Genomic DNA, 10,203 nt, shown 5'->3' with positions numbered 1-10,203 from the left:
TGCTCATACTTGGTGAGCCTTCTGTTCATAAGGTATTGAGTCTTAGTTAACAGCAATTCAACTGAGTGTCCAAATGCAGCGGAGCGGGATCCCCACCCCTGCGCCTCACCACTATAATCCCGAGCTGCAAGGTCAAAAATGCAAGATAGAGGACAGTGTATATCCTTTGCAATGAGAAGCTGTTTGATGTAGCCTCGAGTCTAATAATTTAACAAGCTCTTTGATCCTGATAAAAATAAATAACTCCCTGTGCCATCCACTGATCTTACAAATGGTCAGCACTTTGAAACTGGCTTTAGGGAAGAAACCGCAGCAGCTCGCCAGTAAGAGGGACGCCAGAGCAGTGCCCGCCTCCCGTTTAAATACTTGTGTTCCAGTCTTTACATGAAAACAAACCCTTTTACCGGTCGTTTGTTTTTATGTAAAAACCTGCAATATCATTTTAGCAGCAGAGGGGGCTCCATGGTGTGCATTCATGAGTGCTTTGCCTCAAACAGTCCAACTCCAGACATTCCTGTTCCAGAGCGGACATGTTTCACAAACTTCAGGCTGTGCAGCTAATGGAACTTTGGTGGGGCTTGTCTGTTAGATGCTCATATGCCCTACGAGAAGCCAGATTAGAGCAGGAGGGTGGACCTCCAATCCTAAACGGAAGCTGTGGAGTCACCTTCCAGGTCTTCGAAGCAGGAGGCACAAATTCACGATTTTCTGGACCAGCAAAGCAGTAACCGCTCGGAGCGTGTCAGATAAGTTAAGTTTCAATACTGCAATGTGTGGATTTCTAAATGTGTGCATGCAAGTGTTTCTATGAATATATGTGCATGCAAGTGTTTCTATGAATATATGTATGTTCAAGCGCAGGCATGGTGAATGTCAGAGTAGGTCTGCGAGTGGATTTGTGCGACATAATAATAATGCCCAACTTTCCATATTTTAAAGAAATACAATTTCTTAAATTTTCAAGACACTTTAGCATATTTACGTGATATTTGTTGTAGAATTTACAAAGCAAATATTTTAAGGGCTTATCCAAAATTTACAAAAATGAACTGACTGCACCAGGTTAGTCAGTGCATTTTTTTTCCACTGAAACAAAAACAAACCTGGTGCAGTCAGTGGATTTTTGTTCATTAATATGTCGCATTGTAGCACCACACTGAGAAATGCTTATTAAAAGTGACAGTTTTTTAAAATAAACCATTAGTGAACTTAAAGGCGAGACAGTTGACATGTAAAAACCCTGTACATGACCCAGATTATTATATAGAAATATGATCTTCTATATATATAAAAACGAAAGTATGTGGGTTTGTCCTTTATGCATTACTTCTCCATTCATCTGATCACCATGAAACTTTGGGAAGTTGTTGAGTACACTCCCGCGAAGGCAACAACAAAAAAAAGAAAAATGTGTTAAATATCGGCCCCAGCCCCCCAGGATCTTTCCAATACTGAACGTTTACGGTGCGACTCGCTTTTGCAATGACCATCAACAAAGCACAAGGACAATCACTGCAAGTGTGTGGACTACATTTGGAGAATCCGTGCTTCTCACATGGGCAACTGTATGTGGCCAGCTCACGCGTCTGAAAACCTTCTGATTTATTTGTGTACGCACCAGACGGAAAAACAAAAAATACTGTGTATCCACAAGCACCCGAATAAATAAACATAATTAAAACACTTTAAAATGTTTTCCATATTAAAATGAATAAGTTTCAATAAAAATGACACAATGTAAATTGAATGTTATCATAACAAGTTTCCTTAGCCCCTTGGATGCTGATGACGGAACCGCTCCGTCATCAGCTACGGTTGGGCTGTGCTGATGACGGAGCGGTTCCGTCGAACAAGTTACTTACCTTCGGTAACGATATATCTGTAAGAAACATTAGTTAGTATTAGATTCCTTACCTTAGAATATCCCCAGGCGTCAGTCTGGATCCGGAAACTTTTGCGTAGCAGTACCCCTGCGCGTCGGTAGGCGTCATCTGCAGGCGTCCCCTGCGGCTCCGCGTCCGTCGTTGGCGTCGTGCGCCGTGATGACGTCGCTGGAGTATATAGACGCCGCCTCCGCGCGCTGACGTCAGTTCTTTGCACACAGCTTTTCCGCGCCAGAACATGCAGAGCCATGTGAGAACCAACACTAGTGCCATTTGAAACTAGGGCCCTGAAAGGGATGTCCTTAACCCTAGGTATCAGTTCGCAGAACGGGGAGGATGGGTGGGTCGGTAAGGAATCTAATACTAAGTAATGTTTCTTACAGATATATCGTTACCGAAGGTAAGTAACTTGTTCATCTGAAAGAAACACGTTAGTATTAGATTCCTTACCTTAGAATAGATAACCCAGCAATACCAACCCCGGTGGTGGGTCTGCGAACCAATACATTCCTACACCAGAAAGTCCTGGAGGACAGAACGGCCAAAGAAGCCATCCCTCCGGACTTGACTATCCAGGCAGTAGTGCCTCGCAAAAGTGTGCAGCGAGGCCCACGTAGCCGCCTGGCAAACGTCCTGCAAAGGGACTCCCCTGCCCAAGGCAGTAGTAGCCGCCGTGGCCCGAGTGGAATGGGCCCTCAGCCCAACCGGAGGCTCCTTCCGAGCCAAAGAGTAGCACGCTTTGATGCACAGAACGACCCATTGAGAGATGGTCCGTTTATGTACCGCCCGTCCCTTCTTCGCACCCACGTAACCAACAAACAGTTGGTCATCCACCCGGAACTGGCGTGTGCGATCCATATAAAATGGAAGCGCACGTTTTGGGTCCAGACGATGGAGCCGCTCTTCATCCTTTGAAGGATGCGGAGGCGGGAAGAAGGAGGGGAGGGTGATGGACTGCCCGATGTGAAAAGCAGAAACTACTTTGGGCAGGAAAGAAGGTCTAGTCCTCAGAACCACCTTGTCTGGATGAATGGACAAGAAAGGAGGTTTGACAGAAAGAGCCTGGAGCTCACTCACCCTCCTGGCAGAGGTGATGGCAACCAGGAAGGCCGTCTTTAAAGTCAGGAGACGGAGAGGACAGGAATGAAGTGGCTCAAAGGGAGCACACATCAAGAAGGTGAGATTCAGGTTCAAGTCCCACTGAGGCATCACAAACGGAACAGGAGGCTACATGTGTGTGATGCCCTTCAAGAATCTCGTTACAATAGGGGACTTGAACAAAGAAGGTTGATCAGGCAGCCTCAGAAAGGCCGAAAGGGCAGAAAGGTAGCCCTTGATAGTGCCCAGAGCAGAGCCCTGCTGGGCAAGAGAGAGAAGAAAGAGGAGAACCTCGGAAAGAGGGGCAGAATGAGGGTCCACAGCTTTTGCTGTGCACCATGCCACAAATCTGTTCCACCGGCAGGCGTATACCGACTTTGTGGAGGGACGCCTGGCTGCCAGAATCACATCACAGACTTCAGGAGGCAAGTCAAATGGCCTCAACTGCCGCCGCTCAATCTCCACGCATGGAGGTGGAGGCTGGACAGGTTCGGGTGGAGGACCGTCCCCTGTTGCTGCGACAGAAGGTCCTCCTGAAGGGGCAGGCGGATCGGGGGACCGACTGACATGCTGAGTAGCTCGGGATACCAGTACCTTCGAGCCCAGTCCGGAGCCACAAGGATGACTTGGGCCCGGTCAAGCCTGATCTTCTTCAGCACTCTGGGCAGAAGTGGTATAGGCTGAAAGGCGTATAACAGACAGCAACTCCACTCGCGCCGAAAGGCGTCGCCGTGCGAGTGCCGTCTTGGAAACTCCAACGCGCAGAACTGATGACATTGCGCGTTCTCTTCTGTGGCGAAGAGATCTTTCTCCCCACTACTGAAAGAGGCCTTGCGCCACGTCCGAGTTCAGATGCCATTCGTGATCCATCGAGCACCGACGGCTGAGTTCGTCCGCCCTGGCGTTCAGAGAACCTGCCAGGTGTTGAACCGTCAGAGTCACGCCCGGACGTTCCAGCCATTGCCAGAGGCGCAGAGCCTCCTGGCAAAGGGTCCACGACCCCACCCCGCCCTGTTTGTTGCAGTACCACATGGCGGTGGTGTTGTCCGTGAACACCTGCACTACACTCCCGTTGACAAAGGGGAGGAACGCTTTCAGTGCCAAACGAATGGCCCGCAGCTCCAGCAAGTTTATATGGAGCCGGGACTCCGCCGGAGACCAGATGCCTCTGATCTCTGCCTCTCCCAAGTGGCCTCCCCAGCCCTGGAGGGAGGCGTCCGTCACAACAAAGTGCTCCGGTTGGGGAAGGGAGAGGGATCTGCCTCTGATCCAATCGCGGTCCGTAAGCCACCACTGCAGTTGTCTCGCAGTGCCCTCCGAGATCAAGACATGGTCGGACAGGTTGCCCTGATGCTGGGCCCACTGAAACTTCAGGTCCCACTGCAGAGCCCGCATCCGCCACCGGGCGTGATGCACCAGAAGGATGCAGGAAGCCATCAGCCCCAGCAGCCGCAGCGTCAACCTGACCGAAACCTGGGATAACGACTGGAAGATCGGAATCAAAGCCTGTATATCCTGGATTCGCCGTTGTGGAGGATAAACCCAAAACTGCGCCGAGTCGAGAACCGCTCCGATGAAAAGGAGCTTTTGAGAGGGGCACAGGTGTGATTTCGGCACATTGATGGAGAACCCCAGCTGGTGCAGGAGATCTGCCGTCATCTGAAGGTGGCTGACGACTGTCTGGGACGAGCCCGCCTTCAACAACCAGTCGTCTAGATGGGGGAAGACTGACACCCCCATTCTGCGCAGATGAGCTGCGACCACCGCCATCACTTTGGTGAACACCCGTGGGGCGCTTGTAAGGCCGAAGGGGAGCACGATAAACTGAAAATGCTCGAGGCCTACTGTGAACCGCAGGTAACGCCGTTGGGCCGGCAGGACGGGGATGTGAAAGTACGCATCCTGCAAGTCCAACGCTACCATCCAGTCTTGTGGGTCTAGAGCAGCCAAGAACCTGAGCCAAAGTCAACATCTTGAACTTCTCCTTCCGGAGGAAGCCGTTGACGTTCCTTAGATCCAAGATAGGACGTAGGCCCCCTTTGTCCTTCTTGGGTACCAGAAAGTAGTGGGAATAACAACCACGTCCTACTTCTGGCCCAGGAACGCGCTCGATGGCCCCCTTGGCCAAGAGGGCCGTAACTTCCTCTTTCAGAAGTGCCAAGTGGTCCCCCGACACACGGTGGTTCTGCGGTGGCATGGCTTGAGGTGTTGTCTCGAAGGGGAGGGAGTAGCCCCTTCGTACGAGCTGCAGCACCCACCTGTCCGACGTTATTGTGCGCCAGTGGGAGAGGTGATGGCGAACCCTGCCTCCCACCGGTGTCACATGGGCCTGAAAGCTCGGACTAGGAGGATTTAGTGGCAGATGCTGTGGGGGGAGGTGTGGCCTGACCTCGCCACTGTCCCCGACCGCCACCACGGCGGTTTCCACGGCCGCCACCGCGTTGATAATTCTGTTGCGGCGCGTGGCTGGCAGCACGTGTGGGACCGCCCCTTCCTTGGCCATGAAAGGAGCGAAACGAACCCGTTTGCTGGCGCTGGGTCGAGAGACCTAAGGACTTGGCCGTGACCCTGGAGTCCTTGAAGCGCTCCAGCGCGTGGTCCGCTTTGTCGCCAAACAGGCGACTGCCATCAAACGGCATGTCCATCACAGCATTCTGGACATCAGCCGAGAAGTTGGCGGATCTCAGCCAGGCGTGACGACGAATCGCCACCGTCGTGGACATCGCTCTGCGCAGCGAGTCGGTCGTATCAAGACCACACCAGATGGAATATCTTGCTGTGTCTCGGCCTTCAATCATTGCCTTGCTGAGCTTAGCCCGTACCTCCGCGGGGCATTCAGGCAGCAGGTCCGCGACCGTGTCCCACAGAGAGTGGGTGTAACGGCCCAAGAGACACGCGGTAATGCAAGACCGCAGTCCCAGACTCAGGGACGAAAAGACCTTCTTGCCATATTGGTCGTACCTCTTTGATTCCCTGTCGGGCGGGGCCGACGGGAATGCGGTCTGGGAGGTGGAGGCCTGGATCACCAGACTCTCAGGGGTGGGGTGGGTGGACAGAAACTTGGGGTCGTCCGCACACGGACGGTGGCGTCTGGCCACGTTCCTATCAACAGGCGAACCTGAAGCGGGCCTGGACCACGTGCCCAAAAGAACGTCCGTTAAGGCCTCGTTAAACGGCAGCAGTGGCTCCTGTGGGCATGACTGCGGTTTGAGGACCTCGGCGAGGATGTTAGTCCTCACGGTCGCGACGGGGAGCTCAAGGTGTAAGGCCTTGGCAGCCCTCATCAACACCACTGAATAGGCAGCCCCCTCCTCCATAGCCACGGTAGGAGGCGAGACAAAACCAGGGTTGGGGGAGTCATCCAGACCACTGGCGTCACCCAAGTCACCTGTCCAGTCAATGTCATACTGACACTCGCGTGTCAGAGGGTCCTCGGACCCCTCTCCGTATTCTACATCCTCACCATACTCGGAGTCAACAATGTAGACCGGCTCCTCGGGGTTCACAGGCCCCATCGGCGTCGATCGACGCCAGTTTGACTCCGCGTCCGGATTCGGAGAGGAAATGGGGACGGCGCCGCCCGGAGCCGGGGAACCGGCGCCGCGCGGGGGCAGCGCAAGGGGTTGCCCCGATGGAATCAGCGCCGGAGAGGCCGGTTGACCAGCCGACGTCGACCCCGAGGGCCCCTGCGGCGCCGGGATCGGAGCCGTCGGCGGCGCCGGGGCCGGAGCACCCGACGGCGCCGAGGCAGGGTCACCCGAGCCGCTAGGGCCCCCAGACGGGTTCACAGGGCCCGAAGGCGCCGCGGAACCCGCCGGAGGAGAAAGAGCCCTCATGGCCACGAGGAACGCCTCTATCTCCTCGGGGGACGCGCCTTGCCCAGGGACCGCAGGGTATGGAGCAGGCCGCGTCGGCGACTCACGCGAGCCGCGGGGGTGGGGCCACCCGAACCCCCGGCCGCCTCGTGCGAGCATCGGGGGGAGTCAGGGGTACGATGACAACGCCCCGACTTTGTGCTTCCTACCTGACGAACCAGAAAAATGGTGACGACTCCCGGAGCGCCCGTGATGGCTCCGCGATCGCTCCCTCGACCTCCGGCCGGACCGGGACCGACACCCGGAGCTCGAGCAGCTTGCGGGACCGCTCCCGCCTAGCTTTATTAGTCAAGGCCCGGCAGTCGACGCAGGCGTCCGCGTCGTGGTCGGGGCCCAGGCACCGGAGGCAGAGTCGGTGATGATCCGTGACCGACATCGTCCGGTCACAGTCGTCACAGTTCTTAAAACCGGGCATCCTACCGGCACCGTAGAAGATTCAGAGATCAAAAAAGATCAAAAAACTTGGTCAAAGACCGGAATACTGCTCTTCGGATCTGCGCTAACTGGCGCGGAACAAAGAAGAACTGTCGTCAGCGCGCGGAGGCGGCGTCTATATACTCCAGCGACGCCACGACGCCAACGACGAACGCAGAGCCGCAGGGGATGCCTGCAGACGACGCCTACCGACGCGCAGGGGTACTGCTACGCAAAAGTTTCCGGATCCAGGCTGACGCCTGGGGATATTCTAAGGTAAGGAATCTAATACTAACGTGTTTCTTTCAGATATGGCCCGCTCGGCTCGAATTTCGCGCCTGCGCTGGACGTTCTATTGAGCGGGGCGGGCCATGACGGAACCGCTCCGTCACAAGCACAGCTCAACCGACGCTGGTGACGGAGCGGTTCCGTCACCAGCATGCGGCTTCCGCGTGGCCGCCCCGCCCCCTTAGCACTGCGGCGGAATAGCCGCCGCAGTGAAGGGATTAAATTTCCTTTTTTCTGAGATCGCAGCAACGCACGACGGGTAAGCTAGTAGTTTATAAAATCAAACTGTTTTTGAACAGCTGGTATTCTGAACTCGCATATTTTAAAGTGCTTTCATATACCAATAGTGAAGAAAAAGTAGATTTAGTGAATTGAAATGTGTGCATAATCTCACACAATTTTAGAGAAGCTGTGATTTATCCAGGTTTTCTGATTTCACGGTGTACAAATCAGCCACTAAATGTGCATCTGTCTTTCTTTTTTATGTTAATGCTCTGTTATGACCTCTGTGCATTTTTCTGCAGATTTCATGTACTGCAAACTCGACCCGTAGATATTGGAGTGCCTTAGTGAGCACCAGTTGCATCCCACAAGATCACATAAAAGAGCAATGCCAAGTAACCACAATCTACTAGACCCTATCTACCATCACATCACTTCTCGCAATTCAACACCAACACAACCCTGATTGTTTCAAACAGGAGAGGATTCAACAAGTATTACCACTTTCTAATCCTGCATGGTGCCATGTTAACCATATAGACAAACCTCTGCTTCAGCCTCCAATGTTGGCATGGTTAAATAGAAAGAAAGGCTGGATGGAACAGGTTATAGGTCTGGGATCATTAGCAGGTGGGTGACCACTATTTCTGTCACCACTCAGCTTCTTAAGCACTGATAATTACTATGAGGATGTTTGTAAACTTGGGGTGACTTCCAACAGTAGCTGAAAATGCATTCCACTGCAGACAATTTTTTAAATTATTTTATTGCTGTACTGGGACTGTGTCAACTTGCGTGCAGTCTATTTTACATGTGTTTTTGTTGTGGTTGACCTCATGTGTGTGCATAGGAGTGATAGCTCCAGCTGTTCCGGTTAAGCCCTTTTATGAAGAAATTCAGTCATACATATAATTTACATCCCCATCTGAAGAAGCGAGATGGACAAATGTGCATTTTGATAAATGATGGGTCATGAGATGTGGAATAGCCATTTTACTTACTTCCTGTATTACATACAGCTCTTTGCCTCGTTTTTAAGGAAAAATATGATGAAAAACGTACTATTTTGCCACCAGTTCTTTACAGTTGTCTTGGGGAAGTTGAGTTCCAACACATTGACAGGGAGTTACACTTGCTTGGCACACCACAAAATTAACTGGACTATTTCATTCAACACCTTTGGATTTTTCTTTTTTAATTTTCAAAAAAACTTTGAGGATTAAGCACAGCAAAGTTACAGAAATTGAACCATGACAAAATAATATGCACTGCAATACGGCATAAAATAGAGAAGGTTACCACATACATTCACCACAAAATTCAATATAAATTAAATGAATTGGGTAAACACCACAACAATAATGAGGAATCACAGTAAGAGGCACCATGTGAGAGAAAGGGGGGAGCAGTGAGGAGGAGACTCATTGACCTTCACCAGCGGCCACCACGGGTGGAGCGCGGGAGAGGTCACGGGTGCTGGGAATTGTGACTCAGGAGGTATGAGATAAGCAGTCCCCAAATGTCAAGTGGACGGGATCTGGCAGGCATCAGGTCCCAGAATTCGGACAGAAGAGTCTGACAGCGGGAAGCATCCTCCAGCCAAAGGGCCGTCTTCGGTGCAGGCCTGCGACCCAAACACATGGAGACCCTGCGCAAGGACAAGTAGCATAGCAATCAGTCTACGGGAGGCACCTGCACAGAATTTGACAAAGCCTAAAAGACAAAGCCGAGGATCGGGTTGGACCAGAGAGGAAGTGATCTCAGATATTACAGCACATACCTCACGCCAGTAAGCAGAGACCTTGGGGCACTGCCAGGCGAGGTGGGAGATGTCAGCCGCAGGTACATAGCAGCGCAGGCATCTGTCATTGGCAATGAGTTCCATCTTGTGCAGTTGCGCAGGGGTCCGATAGAGCCTGTGTAGGTACTTAAAGTGGATATGTCGCAAACGGTAGTTAGGGGAGAGGCGTTTAATCTGGGTGCAACAATACAGCCAAACGGCCTGGGAGATTTCGATACCTAGGTCCTCTACCCACACCACAGAGTGATCACCAAAGAACTGAGTTTACGTGAGTGGTGAGGGGGATGGGGATATTGACAAATAAATATAAAAACTTCGGAAGCACCACCATCTTGGCAATGGCTATGCGACCGGCTAGAGAAAGTGGTAATCGGTTCCAGAGGGGAATCTTGGACTCCAACCAGTCCACCTACTAAGCCAGATTCCAAGATGCCTAGTGCGCTCAGTCACCCACACAAAGGGATAATCCGGATTAAAGGGCATTGTGGAATAAGTGAGAAAACAGCACAGACTTCAAGTTCACCTGGATGCCGGAGTTGCCGCCAAAGCGGATGACCTCACGAAACAGAGGGCTGAGGTTCTCCTGAGGGTTGCGGATGTAGAGGGTGACATCGTCCGCGTA

Source organism: Lissotriton vulgaris, chromosome 4_1, assembly GCF_964263255.1.
Source record: "Lissotriton vulgaris chromosome 4_1, aLisVul1.2, whole genome shotgun sequence".
Lineage (NCBI taxonomy): Eukaryota > Metazoa > Chordata > Amphibia > Caudata > Salamandridae > Lissotriton > Lissotriton vulgaris.
The sequence above is the reverse complement of the archived record's forward strand: the minus strand, read 5'-3'. Positions refer to the sequence as shown.